We start from the raw sequence: 18,268 nt of genomic DNA, 5'->3' as shown, positions 1-18,268 counted from the left end.
ACCCAGAGATGTGCCATACCCTGTCTAAGATCACACAACAGATGCATGGCAGAGGTGGGTGTCTCACCCAGGTTCCTCCAACTCCTGAGCATGTGAACTTCACCTGAAGTAATACAAGCCTCTGTAGATGATGGGCTTCAAAAAAGATGTGCTTCTCAGGTCTGTGTTGTTCCATGAGACCGGGTAGAAAGGTAGAAGCTTATGCAGGCTCTGAGATCAAGCAAAAGCAAATTGGGCCCTCAGCTCTGCCACTGAGTTTGGGCTGCATCCCTCTTAAAGTCTATTTCCTCATCTTTAATTAGTGACCGTTTAATACCTACATTACAAATGCTTAGTATATACAAAGAGAGCTCATGCATATCATAGAAGATGCCCAGCACACAGCTGGAATATCACAGGTATCAAAATTGATACCCGTGTGCCTTAGGGGTATGTACAGGGTCTGGAGGCAGACGGGGTTGATGGAGTGGCAGGTCCCAACATCACCAGCTGTGTACCCTTAGGCAAGGCTCATAAACTGACTGAAACTTTCTTAATCTGTGAAAAGAGGATATTAATCCCTACCTTCTGGGCTAATTGGAAGACAGATTATGACAAAAGGAACAAAGCATTGGGCTCACAGAAGGTCCCAGTAGCTGGCAATTTGGTTATGAGTGGCCCTGCTTTCCTTCCCAGAACTAGACCAGTTACACTGTGGATGGCTAGGAAATGATGATGCAGCAGCACTTTTCCTAGATTCAAGAGCTGGGACCATGAGGATCCTGGAAAGGGAGGTTGGGATCTTCTGCTGAAGCTGGCCTCTGCGCTAAGCCTATAAGAACAACCACTGGCTTCTGGGTGTAAGCCTGTGGGCAGCTCTTTGCACACAGTCACCAGTTATCATACCTCAGCATGTGTGTCTTCTGTTGCATACCCACTCACACTGCTTCCCTACCTCCTTAAAATCCCCACTCTGCTGACCCCACCCAGTGAAATCCTAAGACTCCTCAAGGCTTAGATGCAATGCCACCTCCCCTCTTCCCATCCATTTCACAAACATTTTTGGTGCACTCAGGTATGCAAAAAGACAGCCCCTTGAGTCTCCAAACCTTATAGCAGTTTTCTTTTAGCCCTTTCCATAGTTCTGGTCACACCAAACTTTGCAAGAGGTATTTGCTTTAGGCCTTCAACTCTGCATTTTCCTTCCCTAGCATTTTTTACCTGGATAAAAAAGCACTGAAGTACTGGAAAGAACTTCTGGATGTGATTGGATGAAAGTATGGCAATCACTAGCTACATGCGGCTATTTAAATTTTAGTTAATTAAAATTAAATTAAATTAAAAAATACAGACCTCGGTCTCACTGATCACATTTCTAGTGCCCAATAGCTACATGTGACTAGTGGCTATTTTATACAACATTTTTATCATCAAAAAAGTTCTATTAGCTACAACTGCTCAACACTCTACATTCCCTCTGACCTCTGTTACCCTCTCTTATTGCATCCTTTTCCTTCTTTCAAAAACCCTAACGGAGGATCGGCACACTCATTTGTTGAATGCTGGTCTCCCCAACTAGCCTGTGACATCTAGGAGAGCAAGGGTGGCCATTCTTTGGCCAGTTCAGACTCCAAACCTAGGACAGGGCTGGCACCAAGGGGAGGTTGAAAATATATCGTTGATGTGAACAAATGGAAAGAAGAGTTTCTGTTTCCCATTGATTTGACTTCAAAGTCTTTATATGACTTGACTTTTCACTTTGGGGGGAATAAATCTGCTAGAAGGTCTGAACTCTCCACCGGGACCACCATGGACCACCAGCCTTTCCTGTTCTCAAAGAAGAAATGCTCCATGGATCCCTCTGGTTCTGGCCATCCTGGTCCCCCCACGTCTTGCTTTCCTTCTCCTGGCCTTATTTCCAACAGATTCTCAGGTCCTTGGGATATTCTCATACAGCCACGTCTGCCTGATCAAATCTGTCCAGACTTTCACAACCAAGTGAGGCAACACAATTCTCCAGGGAAGACCTCCCTAAAAGAATCCCTCCCTCATCCTACTTCACCTGCTCCTCCAAAAAACGAATGGCAAATGACCTTGAACAACTTTGAGCTACCTTGGCCTTGAAACTCTACAATTCTCAGAAGACTTCTCACCTGTTGTCTTGTCTGTGGCTGGTTTTGTATCTGTGTCATGTTTCTTATTTGCTAGTTGAGAGTCGGGTATAGTTAAAAGTCATGTTCCAAGGTTCTGCAGAGTAGAGGCTTAAAAACTGTATTTGAATGCACATGTGAGTAAATAAATGATTGTTTTTTCAACAAAATAGCTTTTCTATTTATTAATGATCAGTGCTTCTAAAGAGCTTGGTTCTCTTTATGATTTGTTTCATGACATTTCATTTTTCAAAGACTCCTGTTAAACTGTAAAGCATAAAACTCTATAGCTATTTAATTTGTAAAACCAAATTCTAAAATTAAGAATGTGTTATACATATCACATATCTGCCTCTGTGTGTGTGTATGTATAGATACAGAAATACATACATATAAGGAGACATAAAAAAAAGAATATATTACAGACAATGGGTAAAGGACCCAGGGCTGGAAAAAGAAAATTCCTAAATTAAAATGTCTCTTAAATTAAAATGTCTCTTGACAATGGAGACATATTTATCTTTATTTCACAATGTAATAAATTAAAAGAGGAAAATGTAAGCCATTAGAATAATAGCTTTAGATTAATATTCATTTTCTATTCAAAACAGATATATCTTTAAAAAGTAGTTAAATAAAGGAGCTACAAATACAGAGCCAGCACTGCCCCCCCCCTTTTTAGAATATGTTCCAAAGAACAAGGGGAACATTTTTCTGTAGTTGATATTTGAAAGGTCTTTGTGTATTCACTGCCACATTTGATCCTCGCATTATAAAAATTTGGACTTTATCTTGTCAAGTGCTGGCTCCCCATACATCCCACAAACTGTTGCTAAAACAAAGCTACGTTTATTGCTCACCACAGGAAGGGAGAAACTCAGAGGAGCTTGGGCAGTGTATCTGAGTTGGGGAGATAGGGGGGCAAGTCTTCCAAAGAAGGGACTTGATTGCAAACGGGTAAGGATCATGATACAACATTCTAGAATTGATGGAAAAAGCAAAGTGAGGATTTTGAAGTGAGGTTAAAAGAATCTTAGGCTGCAAACTGCTGGCTGATGTTTTTCAGAGAACAAGGGTTGATAGCTCTTTCCAGAAGTCCCTGTAATAAACAATCAAGCCACCCATCAGGGCAAGAGTCTCTGTAAAGACATGCCAAGGAAGTCAGAGAACAAAGTCACATTAATAGATACAGTAAGTTGTGTGAGGCAAAGGTGTTTCAATCCTCAGAGATTTACTGGAGAAGTGTGCATGGGTAGATGGTTTCAGCTCTCAATCCACACAGACAGGAGAACAGAGAGACCACACCGTGACAAAGGTCACACAGCAACTCAGAATAGGACGTTGTTTCCTTCCTCCATGCAGGTATATATATGTTTCAGATGAGTGTCTGCCCTGTTCTTGGACTGTCAAGTGTGAATTAAAGACCCTTCCTTATCCTCAGGGATCCCAATTTCATGAGGAATAAAAGTAGTGTAGAAAGTTGACTTTCTTTGTCTATCATGGTCTATACAAAATAAGACCTTAATCTGAGTGTTTTCTGAAAAACTGCAGCCAATTCCTGCTCTATTAAAGTAGTATATATGCACAGATTCAAGTTGATCAATATTTTATTCAATTGTCTTTCCCCCTTTGAGTCACCTTCAAGGCTGGTAGCTGTTCAAAGCATCCATAATTGTAAATGCTGATTTGTAGCTAATACTTAGAGACTTCGTTTCATTCCATGAGATATTGAAGGCCTGTGGAGAGGTGTTATTCTCTTTCAGGGAAGTAATCTGCAGGATGAATGTTAGATTGGGTATTAAGGCTTATGTAACACGTTAATAATATAGTAGGTTAACGCTGCCGCTTATGTACAGTGAGGCTGCCCAAGTTGGGAAATCGAGGCTCTGAGGGAAATGTCCTCCACAGTGTTCACACTTGGAAAACTATTTTCTCACTACATTGACGCAGCTGAGACTTTGTGTTCCATATTCACAGCAGCCACGACGCACAGCTCTGTCTTCACTTGGCTTGCAGGTCCATCTTTTTTACACTGTACCTAGTTCTTGTTTGCAAATTTTATTAAACCTTACTCCTTTAGATGAAAGAATAAAAAACTTGGACGAGATTGCTAATAGTGAGTTTCTTCTGGAGATTTTGAAGCCCCTTTAGAAAGACATGATAAACTACTCTACTATATGCAGGTCAGTAAAGAAAAGGATGGCAACGGGGTCACCCCTGGGAGATTTCTGGACAGGGGTTGTCTGGAGAAGAGGGTTCCCACCCAGTCTCAGAGGCTCGGGGTACCATAATGAAGATGACATCCTTGTCTATGAAATCTTTTCTTACTGCATATTCTGGATGCATCTGGGTTTTGAGAAATATTGCATTATCTGATTTGAATATTTTAATATGTTCCTATAGTTATTTGGTGCCTTAAGAAGGAAGTTTATATCTATGTCAGTGTCTGTGTCCCTGGACCTGGACCTACACCTATACCATATCCATGTATTTTATGTGGTAATAGGTAAATTCTCAAAATTAGTCTGGCAGAAACAACTATGAGGCATGCAATCTGGATTCCAAAGATGCAAGTTTAAGCCCGTTCTGCCAATTACCAGCTGAATAACGTTGGGCAACATCAATACTCTCCCTAAGCTTCAGTCTGTTCACCTGTGAAGTGGGTCTGCCAATCCCTTCCTAACAGGTATGCTATACCAACTATGGTCATATATGTTAGAAGACATTGCAAAGAGTAAAATTTAGTAGGGAGTACAAAAAAAAAACAGTGGACATATATGAGTGTTTTAATTTTATTCTTTATATTTTTTTGGTGTTTTCCCCAATGATCATATTTTTCTTGAAAACTAATGATACAATAAGAGAAATATGTGTGTAAAAGAAAACTCAGCAATGGCACAATTATTATAACTATTTTACTTTACCTAATAAAATACTTAATATTTATCATGAATATGAATCATATGCAATATTTTAATCTATTTGTTTAATAGCTACCCTCTTTCCTACCTAAATATGTTCATGAGGGCAAGAATTTGTTTCAGTAACACTGCTTCCTCAGTCAGGGCCACCCTACTATTTGCAGGGTGGGGATAAGAGTATAAAAAGAGAAGCAAGCTGTGTCTCTGCTTCCCTTTCCCCTCCTGCCTCCATCCTGTGCCATCAAGGACCTCCTTCCAGGCTGTGGACCACTGAGTACATCCGTAGGACTGATGTCCCCTACCACTGGTGACAACATACTCCCAGGATGATGAGCCAAGGAAGAGGCCCATACAGGCCATGGAAGTAGGGTCCAGACTTTTGGAAAGGAATTCTGGGGTCTTCGATTACAGAACTGTGATCCTAAAGGGGGAAGCCTGCTCTGGGTTGGCTGATTCCTTTGGCCTCAGAAATTCATCACTTTGAGAGGAGTGGGAAAGCCAGAGAAGGGTAAGTAGCGGGGAACTTCAAGAGTGCAGCATCTAGTGGGGGGTCCCCAGGTGCCTGGATCTAAGGTTGACAGTGCCTTGTCTGCAATAGCCCCTGCCATATAAGTGGCACCCATCAACTGTTGGCTGAATAAATGAGTGAATGAAGTGTATCCTTATGTGCCATTCAGCATTCTGAGATTGAGTTTAAAATTGCAAGTGAAAATGTCTATGAACTTCTTGACATTCATTTTCAAGATGAGAAACTGAGTCTTGGAGTCTCTTGATATTTGTCAGCAGTCACATGACTCATTAAGTGGCACTGACAACTTGAGAACCAGGTCCCCCTTCTTGTTTCAGGATATCTCTGTTTTGCGTTAGTTCTATTTTCAATGTTGTCTGTTTTAATTCCCTTCGCTTTCTTCAGATTTATAACAATTATGGTCTACTGACACATACTACAACTGTTGCTGTATGTGTATGTAAAGGTGTGTGTTCTTATTGGAAATTCGATCACACAGGGGGGAATCTCGTTGTTGGGAAATGTGGTAGAATTAATAGAGGAAAAAACCAAGGAAGTCTTGGAAAGTTCTTTCTCTCGGTTTGTAAGTTATGAGGGGCGAGTGGATCCTGGAAGCACACAGTTTATCATACTCACCAGAGTCAGACAGATATTTATCACCCGATTCGCTTTAGCCTTGGAGAATGAAGTGGACACCATAAACTGTGTAGAGGCAGGCACACACTGTTCAATTCTCTGAATTCATTGAAGATGACGTGAAAAAGTTGTTTGGATGCTTTATTATGTGTGAAGGGGTCATAAAAACCTGAGTGAGAAAAGTTCAGTCAAAGATAAGGGTGAGTATGAAGAGGGTAGTGCTGCAATTAAACTTGAAAAGCACTCTTTATGGACACATTAAAAATCATCCTCAAACCAATAGAATGAATAAGCAGTCTCATTATATCAGGGTTCTACAGCTATCAGCACACACCTTGGTAGAATACAAGATCTTCAGTGCTTGTTGTCCCTAAGTTATGAAGTGAGGGTGTGTGCAATTTAAACTGCCAATTATCATTGAAGTGTCAGGTAGACATTCCATTATTCATTTAACAATAGTTATTGAGCACTGACTCTATGCCAAGCTCGGTTCTATGAGCTGGTGCCGCAGCAATGCAATGGCACGGGACCCATCCTGGAAGAGCTGTTGAACGAAAGAGAACAACTAACAACCGGAGTGGAGAGTAGCAGAGGGGTTGGGTCCCTTACTAGTTACTTTAGGATGCAGCTGGAATGTCTGCTTATGGATAATCACACACTCTATGCCCATGTTCCCCTTATAATCATTTAAAAAATACAAATGCCCATGGAAGAAAGTTTTCAAAGTTAGGGAAAAAGAAAGATAAAAAAAAATCAACCATCTCAATGCTTGGAAGTAGCAATAATTATTTTAAATTTCTTTCTAATCTTTTACTTAGGTATATTTTCGACTGTGTTTGTGCTTCGTATATTTTTAGTTAGAATACATCTTATGTACATTATTATAAACCTTCAGTAACATTATTTTCATGGTTGTGAATCATTCTATAATATTTGCGATGCAATGCACTGGAATAACAGGGAAGCTCTCACAAAACTCCAATGCGTGGGAAACCTCTTCCCCAACAAATTCATTCAGAACCTTGGCAATGGGTGAATACAGCCATCAATATTTATTTAAGCTTCTGGGTAGTGCTAATATACATCCAGGGCAAGGACCATGGATGAAGAGGAATGATGGCTAAGTCAATTATATTTTTTCTTTTTTTAAAAAAAAGACAAATTATTTCCAAGTGTTTTTTATTTCAGTGATAAATAATTCTGTAATGAACATCATTGCAAGAAGCTTGACAGTATTCTATATTATTCCTTTGCCATAGACTCTGAGAAATTGGATTACCACATTAAAAGTATCAAGTGTTCTTTTCACTGCAATCACCTGTGTTAATATGTCATGAGTTCTTTTCATCCTTCATTAGGAAACTGACAATAAGGAGGTGGTGTAATAATTTTACAGAGTGGTAAGCTAAGACTCAGAAAATTTAAGTAATTGGTTCTATTTGGCTCCAAAGACTATGTCCTTTCTACTATATGCTATTTTGTTAGGAAATGTTTCTAAAATATGCATCTGTTTCATGCTTAGAGTCTGGATTGCTCAGGCCAATAGCCTCCAGGATAAACCTGTGGCATTAGGAACCTGTATTTTAGTGATTTACATAATTCTTAATTCTCTTGTACAATTTATGAATGCAAGCGCGTCCAGAAGACTGGAGATTATGACTCAATTTTACTGTCTCAAATAATGATTACTTAACAGACAACTACTCCTGTAATTTGTTGTCAGAAATAAGTCTTTCAAAATGCAAACTAAAATTCAGTGATCATTTTATTATTACCTCCATTTATAGATGGAGAAATTGAAGTTAAAGAATTAAAGTGTTTTTTCCCCTATGATTGTTTGGCAAAATCAGATTCTGAAGCCAGTAATTATTCTTCTATGCTTTGATCAGCAAAAACAAAACAAAACAAAACAAAAATCACCTTGGAAGTTTGTTAGAAATGAAGGAAGAGTCATCTCAGTCCTAAGCAGAGATTGTTTGATGCAGCAGGTCAGGACATCCCAGAAATCTGTAATCCTCATAAGTAACACAGGGGGTTCTGATACAGGAAATCCATGGCCCACCCTCAGAGGCACAGCTCTACCTTTACCTTCGATCCCTTCTGGGTTCAGGTGTGTGGTAGCCCTGGATGTGGCTGAGCAGTGTTCTTTCAAGAGAAAGCCTGCTGTGAGAAATGTAATTAGCTGACACTCTTCAGTTGCTGTAACTTTCCTGTCTGGTGTTTGCCATGGTATTCACAGCACGGCATCTTACCCTGAGTGCTCAAAGCCAATGACCAGAGGTTTTATTGGGGGCAACCTGAGCCAGTGATTTCTGCCTCCAGCAGACTCCACTAAAGGGGGTCTTCACCCTGAGGCTCCCCATCAGCCTGGCCAGAACTTCCTCTGTGCTGCACTCCTCCTCCTAACTCACACTCTTCTTTTCTCTCTCTCCTTTCAGGGTTGTCAGACCTGCGTCTCACTCTGAAGCCCCCACCCCCCTCCTACTCATGTTCCCTCTTCTCTTTATCCTTCTCAGGACATTCCCTGTACTGTATTAAGTAAAATATCCTTCTCAGGACGTTCCCTGTACAGTACAGATTCAGTTTTGACATCTCCTTCTTAGAGGAAGCAAACTAACAACAGGGTACCACCCAGTTAAAGTGGAATAAAAGGACCTCCATCCAGTGGCATGCTAGAGCCAGCAGGCACCTGCTTATGAGCACCACCAATGCATATGTCTTACCGAATCAGTGTCATACCATTGGTGGCCATCAACTGTGGTCAATAGGTTTACACCTTAGAAACCAGCAAATGCTATAAAGCAAGGGTGGTTTCCCTTGGAGCTCTGCTTATTGAATATTTTGCTAGCACACTGCTGTCCCCTCCATCACAGCAGCTAAGATTCTTAGAAATTCTGCTCCACAAATATTATTTCTCCTCTTCAAGATGGGAACAATTCAGAGTAGCCACAACCCATTCCCTTGCTATTAATCTCCCATTGACTTTTCTCCTGATGTAGGGAAAAACCCCTGTGGCTTCACATCCCCAGAGTTCATCGTGTAAACACTTGTCTCCACCTGCTTGCAGATAGAGTTTGTCTGCTCAAGTGCTCCTTGTCATCTCGGCGTGCTCAAAATTCTCTAGTAGCCAACTACACTCTATAATTTTATAATCAATGATAAATTGTGCGGCAAGAAGGCAATTACAATAAGTCAAATTTGAAGTGATATGCTCCGGATATAATTCCTTTTCTTTCTTTCTTTTTTTCAATTTGAACTATCTCAAAAGTCTTGAAGAAACCGTTTGTATTCATAATGGATAAAAATGCACAAGGATCTGTGATTTAGTTACAACTTGGTGTGAGATGAAAAGAACCAACAGCCAAAAAAGTGAGACTGGACTAAATAAATGCAGAGTTTGGCTTCAATAAGGAACATGAATTTTCTACATGAAAGAATAATAATCCTTGTTTAAAAATTAATAGTAATTTCCTCAGTGCTGTTGGTATAACTACAAAAAAAATCATATTAAAGGATTTTACTTGCTTCTTATTAGCAGACTGTAAGCATCAGTTTTCTTAACTGCAAAGTGGGTTTCATAACACCAGTTTCAGAGTGTTGTCTGGAAGCTAAGTAATATGATAGACGTAAAGTATCAAGGCACCTAGTAAGTGTCCAATATAAGGGAATTTATTTCTTGCCTTCTTTTGTAGTTATTAGGGAATATAGAGAATAAGACAGCAAGGAAACATTGTATATTCATTATTAAAGAAGAGAGATTGCTTTCTGCTGTTTCTGTAAGCGAGTACTAACATATTAAAAGTTGAAAATAAATAAAACAGGCAGACAAAAGACAAGGCTGAATTCACAGTGAAAATATCTCTATTAAACCCTTGCAAAACTGGAGCATGTCCATGCTGAAGAAAGTGGGGGATGGGGGTTGTTTGGGAGGCAGGGAAGCAATTACACTGGGGAGATGCAAAACACCTTAGACTGTCCTGGCCAACCCACGTGGATAGTGCCTTAGTTTCCCGGTTGCTTAGACACAAACCATACAATGGGAACTTACTGGCTCACATTTTTGAGACTGAAAGTCCAAACTGAGGTCTCAGCAAGGAGATGCTTTCTTCCCAAAGACTGTGGCATTCTAGGGATGAGGGCTGGCGGTCCTTGGGTCCTTGGCTTTTCCATCCCGTGGCAATACTCAGCATCTTCCCCTTTCTCTTCCAGGTTCTCTTGACTTCAAGCATCTTGCTTCCCTGGTTTTTCCCTTAGAAGGCTTCCAGGATTAAAGCCCATTCTGATTCAGTTGGCCACACCTTGGTAAAAATAATATTTTCAAAGATTCTATTTGCAGTGTGTTCACATCCATAAGAATGAATTAGGAACATGATTTTCTGGGGTACATAATTTAACCCACCACAGATGGCATATGGATGAGTGCATCATTGAGGAGAAAACTATCGTTTTATAAGCAATAAAGATTTTTCAAATGTTCACTCTAATTGTGCTATAGATTCTACACTGATATGGGCATAGCCATTGAAGATCTAAGTGACACACAGTGTTTTGGATTTAGTTCCTTCCATCAAACTCAAGTAAGGGCAGGGGACTGAAAATGGAAAGATTGCTTAACAAATTACCTTGGGTTCTTCTTTCCCATCACTATATTATATTATATTATGTAGGATTGGAAAGCAACCTAATGGAAGGGCAGCAGAATAGTTTGTATGTTTAATGTGACTTCTGCTACAGGCAAAAGAGTACCAGATAAAGCATTCATGTCTTAATGATAGGTAAATAATCCTTTAGTGTCACAGATGAACATGTGATGGACAGACATTCTTTATTCATGAAAACACCTTTATTTTTGTACCCCATTACAGCAGAGATATTGCCACCACGCTAGCTATGTTCCAGCACTGATAGTCAATAACTCGCACATATAACCCACCCACCCACTTCCAGCAAAATAATGGTACAAGAGTTGTACAATAATAATGTCCTTCTGAAGCTAGAGAACTTCTCTATTTTTCCATGATGTGAGAAATAGCCCTACATAACTGAAAGAAAGTCAGGCTTTGGGAATCCTTGAGACCAGGGTTCGAATTCCAGGTTCTCTCATGATGAGAACGCATGACCTATAGCATTGTTTTGCCAACTATAAGACGCATAAGAGTCCACTGTGAGATTGTTCAAATGCAGATTTGGGTTCTGTAGGTCTGGGGTGGGGTCTGAGGCTGGGCATTTCTCACAAACTCCCCCATGGGTTATGCTCACACTGACAGTCCTTGAACCCCACTTTGAAGAATAAAGATTTACATCTTGTGATTTATCTTTTCTGAGTCTTGTTTTTTCCATCAGTCCAGTGTAGAGGCCAATGTTTTCTAATGCTGCGAGGATTCCAGGAAACAATACTGATAAGACCCCGAGCCAAGGGCCTGGCCACAGCCCCCACTCCCTTGGTGGACATCATTACTGTTATTATTAATAACGTGTTCGCAAGAGCAGGAATGAGATTAGCCACCCGATGGGAACATGGTGGTATAAACCAGATGCCTGTGGTTCCATCACCTTCTTTATCCTACAGCTAATGGTAATGTCACAGATTTATTTAGCCCTGTAAATTCTAGTGGCAATGAATTGTATATTGCATCCTTATCTTCCCCAAAAGAGTAATAAAATTTGGAGGAAAATAAAAGAAGAAAGCCTGTTTGCCTTAGAAAGTTTCTGCAGCTCAGTGCAGCCCCAAGTATATTGGACAGGGACTTTATTTTCAAGGCACTGGCAGAGCCCCTAATCCATGAAAATGGAGCACAAGTCCCTGCATGATGTACTGGTGTGGTAAGCTGCTAAGAATCACTTGCAGCTCTGCGTGAGACCTCTGAGTTCTCTTTGATAAGTTGCCCGACCTGAGAAAGCTGAAAATGCGTCCATTATTGTGGAGGCTGCTGGGAGGAGATGGAATTAGAAGTGGAGAGGGTGGTGGATCAGGGAGCCCAGGGTGGAGAGTGGGCCTCCCGGACCTCAGTCTCAAAGAGGCAGAGTCTGAGTTGGTTTATAAGGGGCTCAGAACCCTGGCCAGGGAGAAGAGGTGGCTTGGGTCTGCCATCAAACACATGTGGGCAGTGTGGTAAGGATGTCGGGAAGAGTTTTAGCACCTGTGGAAATGGGAGAGCAGGGCGCCAGCCAACTCTGCTGCTCCCCTACCAAGGAAAAGATACCCTGGTGTTAAAATTGGAAAGGCAGAGAAGAGTGCTGAGTGTAGGCAAGGCTACAGGGCAGTTGTTCCTCTCAGACCTGGCTTGGGAAAGGAAAAACTGTTTCTGCTTTTCTGGAGGGCAATTTGGCATTCTGTTTTAAAACCTTTTAAAATGCACCTTCCCTTGGACACCTCAGACCTGCATCTGGAAAATGATCCTAAGGAAACAACAGGAGTGCGTTGAATATTTAGCTCAAGGGTGCCGTGACTGGAAGCACGATGCAGGATTTTAGTTTTTCTTTTCCTTGATGGGTAGGGGTAGCAGAAAACAAAAACCAAATCACCCTAACAACACAACAATTCAGAGACCAAGCAAAAAATTTCTGTCCTTTCAAAGCTCTAGGCAGCTTCCCCTTCCCAGCACTGGAGGCTGGAGGCTGGAATTGGCCTTTGGTGGAAGTGACTCTTCTGTTTGGAAACATCACTTACAGGGTGAAGGATATTAAGCAAATATCCTCCCTGGTGTTCCTGGGCAAATCTGAGAATGCAGGTGTTTTAGAAGCAAAGTTAAGCCCCTACTTTGTAATATAAATCGTTAAGTGTTGTTTTCAGCCAGAACTACATTTCTGCAGAGAAAGACGCACCTTTAGAGCCTGTTACTGTTTTCAGTATGGATTCAAGCTGAATGCAACTTGCTTGTAAAGTTCAGTCATTAAGCCTTTAGCCATGCAAAACACAGGCTCTTCCTAGCAAGGTAGGGTCCAAGCTGTGGAGGGGCCGTGTCTACAGCCAAAGGTCCTGCCCCCAATTCAAGAGGACAAATAAGTGTATACCCAAGTAAGTGGATGCAAAGACACACAATTTCAAGTATTAATAAGCCTATGATCAGAAAACTGCCATATTATGATAGAGTTTGAGGAGTAGGCTACTTTAGCTTAGAATGCCTCTCTCTGAGGAGGTGACATACATGGCATGTGAAGGGGAGATTGAGGGGGTAGGGGCACTGCAATTCCTATATAGATATCTTGGGATTCTTACTGTGAAAGTCAACAGGAAAAGGGGGTGGTTGTTGGAGGGAATGTGGGCACATGGAAGGTCTTATTTGGATGGATGATTTTATAGTCAATGTTGGGCTTATGAGAATGATTTAGTAGAGAAGGAGCAATTGGTTTTGCCTCATGGATTGAGAAAATATGGAGGAAGCCAGACTCTGAGAAGGCAAGAGGGCATGGGGCATGGAGATCAAGTAGCAGAGTTTGTCTTGGGAATGAGATAGAGTGCTTCCCCATTAAATGGGAGGAAACCAGGATCTGTGGATACAGAAATAGTTAAGAAGGTGTCTCTGGTAATTTTAAGATGGAGTGCTTTACATCTGTAGGTGAGGTCATAGGCAAAGAGTATGGTGGGGGCAAGGGGTAGATATTTGTGGAAAGAGAAGATGTGATACTGTCATCTCTAGATTGGGAAAGTAGTTTACTAAGCAAATGTAGAAAGATTGTCTAGCTTGTTAAATGCCTATTCCAGATACATGACTATGTATTGAAATGAATCCATTAAGTCCAGTTTTGTAATTTCTCCAGCAATAATCAACTACTTTGATGAGGATGCAGAGAAAGTGGGCAATCAACTATAATTATGTTTTGGAGGATGGTGAGTTACTAGGGGAACCTGATGAGCAGAGATGGGGCAAGAGAGTGAAGACTGTTTTCAAGGAATTGTTAGGGTCATGGAATCTTAATTAAAGAAGGAAGTCCATACATAGTGATAGACTATACCAGTCAAAAGAGACTGGGTTATGCTGTGATAAGAAATAAGCCCAAATCTCAACGGCCAATCACAACAAAATTTTATTTCCCATGCTGGCTGGAAATGGCCTTTGTTCATTTTGGCCACTCAAGGACATGGACTGATGAAGGTTCCATCTTGACCTTTGCTTCCAGAGTCATTGAAGGAGGCAGAAGAGAGGGTCAATGATTTCCTTGGCACTTAAATGTCACATGTCACTTCTGCTCACATTTCATTTATCAAAATAAATCACAAGGCTTCATCTTAATTTAAAGAGATGGTAGAAGAGCAGTTTTACCATGTTTCACCAATGAGAATAATCATTTATTTGTGAAATAGCCTTAATGACAATCACAAAATACAGATAACTGAAAAAGTATATTCTTAATGACAACCACAGAATACAGATAATTGGAAAAGTGTATTATATGGGCTGGAGGTTGTAAGGTGGCTGGAGAATTTCTGATCTGGGAGGACTGGATTTATTTGGAAGCTTGATAGAGTGTGCTGAATGGCTGATGCTAGGTTTCCAGAGATGGTGAAGCGATTGGTGATGACAGCTTAAAGGCAGGACCACATGGGTAGATACCTGAGCTAGGATGAAGGATAAGCTCCTTATAGCAGTCATTCTCAGACAATAGCAGGCATCAGAATCACCCAAAAGGTTTATAAAAGCACAGATTCCTGGACTCCAACCACCAAGACTTTCTGATTTAGTAAAGCTGTAGTAGAACCTGAAAATTTGCATTTCTAACAAGTTCCCAGGTAATGCTGATGACCTCTACCAAACAGAATGGATGTTCAAGGAATAAGAGGTCTTTAAAGTTACTAATAATGATGACTGGAAAAGTAAGAGAGAAGAAGGCAGGGTGCCAGTTGCTCAAGTAATCAATGAATAATGGGGAGAAACAGATTATTAATAAATGACAGCAATGAGAAGGATAATAGCAAACTCTGATGATATGTACACACTTCAATGATTTTAATGTGGAAAGAAGAGAGGATGTCTTGGAAGTGGCATTGGGGAATACAGAGCATATGCACTCAGGGCTCAGGCTTTAAGATATATGGGATGTGGAAGAAAATCTGACTCCCATTCAATAATTCTGTGGTAGAAATAGTATGTTCAAAAAAAAACAACTACCAAATTTAGGTATGAACAAGAAGATGATGAAAATTTTCAAAAAAAGAAATTGAGGATATAGTACATGCCTTCAATTTGCTGGCATACTATGAGTTTCAGAGCATAGCATTGCTGGGTTTTTATTAGCACATAATGATGAGATAGAGGGTCTGATTAGGGGCGGCTCCAGAGCAATGTGGAGCTAAAAGATTAAGTAATGATGGATGACCTAAAAATTGGGTTGCCATGGTGAATGAGACAAATGGTAATGTTTAAATAATAAGATTGGTTCTGGAAATATCAGAGCATAGAGCCTTGGAGTTATAGCTGTTTACTCCTCTGAGGGTGAGGCTTATGCACCAGATCGTTCCATGATTGTGAATTTAGGAATCCACAGTTGCCTGATGCTGGCGATTGAAGTTTGAGAGAGCTGGTGTTTCCGGTCCCTAGAGATATTGAGATGTGTGTGTGTGTGTGTGTGTGTGTGTGTGTGTGTGTGTGTGTGTGTGTGTGTTCTCTTTTGAGAATTATCTGAGAGAAGAAGAAAACAAAGGAGGTTGAAGAAAATACATGATTTTCACTTAATGATACAAGAAAGAATATAATATGAAATGACTTGGATATGGCACAGGTCAATTTGAATCAGGTATTACTTATGAATAGGCATTACATAATTTTGCTGTGTTCTGCTTTTTCTTCTCCCTTGTTAATTAAAAATATTTTAATGAGGTTATAATACATTTGATGAAATGCACAGATCTTATCTGTATATTTCAGTAAGTTATGATGAATGTATGTATCCACAAAAGCTAAAACCCTCTCAATTTCCATCACACCAGAAAGCTCCCTTATACTTCTTCCCAGGGAACTTTAACTATACTATTTATTACAATCCATGAGCATAGTATGCCTCTCCTTGTATTTCTTTAATTTCTCTCCTCAACTTTTGGAGTATTCGGTGATCAGAATTTTTGCTTATTTTTGTTTAGGTTATTCCTAAGTATTTCATGCATTTTGTGGTAAATAGTGCTTTTAAATTTCATTTTCCATCCATTATCTACTCCTAGTATTTTAAATAAAACACATTCTTCCATATTGAGCATGTATCCTGTGATCTTGTCAAACTCACATTTTAATTCTAGTTTGTTTATTTCATTTAGCATTTTTTTGTTTTATTTTTTATTTTTTAAGCTGTTAGGATCTTTATGTATGTAATTTTCCCAACTGCAAATGTAAAAAATTCTACTTTTTTCTTTCCAATTTTTGTGCCTCTCTACATTTTTTTTTGTGCTTCACTTCTCCAGCTAGAGACTCCAATATAATGTTGAATAAAGGGTAAAGAAAGGACATTCTTGCATCGTTCTCAATCGTAAAGGAAAACATATATTTCTACATAAATATGATGGCAATTTTAAGTTTTTTTTTATAGATGCCCTTTATTTGTTTGATAAAGTTTCCTTCTATTTTCTAGCTTGCTGAACATTTTTATCATGAACACATTTAATTTTATTAATTTTTTTATCTTCATCTATTTAAATAATCATTTGATATTTTTCTCCTTTACTCCATTAAGGTGGTAAATTATATTGATTATTTTTCTTTTTTAATGTCAACCCAACTTTCATTCCTAGGATAAAGTTTATTGGTCACTTGGTACAACTGGATTTTATTAGCTAACATTTTATTAATGATTTTTGCATAAATGATCATAGGGATATTGATCTAAGGTTTTTCTTTTCTCATGATGTTTTTTTAATTTTAGCTTCAGAGAAATGCCAACTTCATGAAATTAGTTGGAAATTGTTGCCTCCTTCTATTTTTTTTTGAAAGACTTTGGATAAGATTTTTGTTTCTCTTTAAGCATTTGATAGAATTCACTGTGATGCCATCTGGTGAATAGGTTTGAAATACAAAATATAACTCCTTTTACTTTTATGTGACTACGAAAATTTCAAATTTATTTTCATGTCTAGTTTTGCTAATGTGTGTCTTTCAAGGAATTTAACCATTTAATATAAATTTGCCAATTTATTTGCATTAATTTTATTTTTCTCTTTTTAAATTCATTTTAAATTTATTGTGATTCTTATAAAATTTTGATATCAACAGGATCTATTTCTTGTGAAGGGATGAGAAGGAAAAAAACCCTGATTTCAAAGTTCATACGGCAACATAAATAATCAAGACTAAATCATGAACAAAAAGATTATGAAAAGGAGGAGTAGTGAGTGTGGACTAGCTTTACAAGGTGATAAAATGTATCTTAAAACTGTTGGGAAAAAAAAACTGTTGGAATTTTAAAAGTGCATTACAGCTATATCTTAGATTAATGAATTTTTCTTCAATAGAAGGTTTTTTAATTTCATTAATGAGACATTTTACTTTCCTTTATCATTTAAAATTTTTTTTTAGGGAAGGATAAGGTCCCAGAATAAGGTCTATCTCACTGAAGGGTCTGTATCTTGTGTACTGTAAATTTCCATTAGTTCAGTTTGGTTTATAATGTTGTTAAAATCTCCTATATATTTACTGACTTGTTTGTCTGCTTGTTCTATCAGGCATTGAAAATAAAGACTACAATCTCCAACAAGAATTGTAGGTTTTTCTCTTTCCCCTTTTAATTTTTCAATATTTACTTCATGTATTTTGAAGATTTATCGTGTTTATAGACATTCATATTGTTATGTGTTCTTAATAAATTAGGCTGTTTATCATTATGAAATGTCCCCCTATTATTGATATTACCCTCTTTGTCTTAGAATCTAATTTGGGCTTTTTATGGTTAGTGTTTACATGTTTTTTATTTTTACCATTCACTCATTTTTGATCTGTGTGTGTCTTTACATTTAAAGTGATAGTTGGAACATGGTTGGATTTTGCTTTTATATCTATCTTATAATTTCTGCCTTTTAATTTGAGTGTTTAGTTCATTTGCCTTTAATTTGTTTATTCATATTATTGCACTGAATTTTATTCTTTTGTTTT

The 18,268-nt window shown here is 39.0% G+C and overlaps 1 long non-coding RNA gene across 1 annotated transcript in view; it reads right to left on the bottom strand.

Annotated features, from left to right (window-relative positions):
• Positions 1 to 6,204: 6,204 nt before the first annotated feature.
• LOC143651536 (uncharacterized) overlaps positions 6,205 to 18,268 on the bottom strand; it is a 40,975-nt gene continuing 28,911 nt past the window's right edge. The window contains exon 3 of the long non-coding RNA XR_013160018.1: positions 6,205 to 6,363. This is a non-coding gene — a long non-coding RNA (uncharacterized LOC143651536). The remainder of the gene's footprint in view (positions 6,364 to 18,268) is intronic.

Source organism: Tamandua tetradactyla, chromosome 12, assembly GCF_023851605.1.
Source record: "Tamandua tetradactyla isolate mTamTet1 chromosome 12, mTamTet1.pri, whole genome shotgun sequence".
Taxonomy (NCBI): domain Eukaryota; kingdom Metazoa; phylum Chordata; class Mammalia; order Pilosa; family Myrmecophagidae; genus Tamandua; species Tamandua tetradactyla.
This window is presented reverse-complemented; position numbering and strand designations above follow the sequence as displayed.